Here is a 486-nt window from a genome sequence, read left to right as displayed (position 1 = left end):
GATAATTACGAAGATCGGAAAAAATGGAATATCTCCATTTTTATGCTATGACGGCTTAAGGGCAGAAGGGGAAAAGCGTAAACCGACCTTGGAGCCAGTATATAAGGAGTCCTAGGCGAGAGGCATGGATGAGGACTTTTTGACATCAAACTTAGGACTTAGAGCGATTTTAGGCAATTTTCCGTTTTTGTTATTCGAGATGCGACTCAATTATGTTTTTGCCGTCTTAGGTTTTTAGAACTAGGAATCTCGCCGACAGCTCTCGTAGCCCAGGCACTTACCTTGTTGTAAACGCTCAAACGCAGATTCGGAATAAGAACTATCTTGCTCTTTTTTTTTCTATTTCTTATTTTATTATTGTTCTCGTTTTGTGTTCTGATTGCTTGGCGTGTGGTATTAGCAGATATCCGGGACCTCTGGAAAATTAGGGTTCTCCTACTTTCCTTATTTAAACGGAAATCGACAGTGCGAATTTCGGTTCCCACA

This window comes from Brassica oleracea, chromosome C5 (assembly GCF_000695525.1).
Source record: "Brassica oleracea var. oleracea cultivar TO1000 chromosome C5, BOL, whole genome shotgun sequence".
NCBI classification, from domain to species: Eukaryota; Viridiplantae; Streptophyta; class Magnoliopsida; order Brassicales; family Brassicaceae; genus Brassica; species Brassica oleracea.
This window is presented reverse-complemented; position numbering follows the sequence as displayed.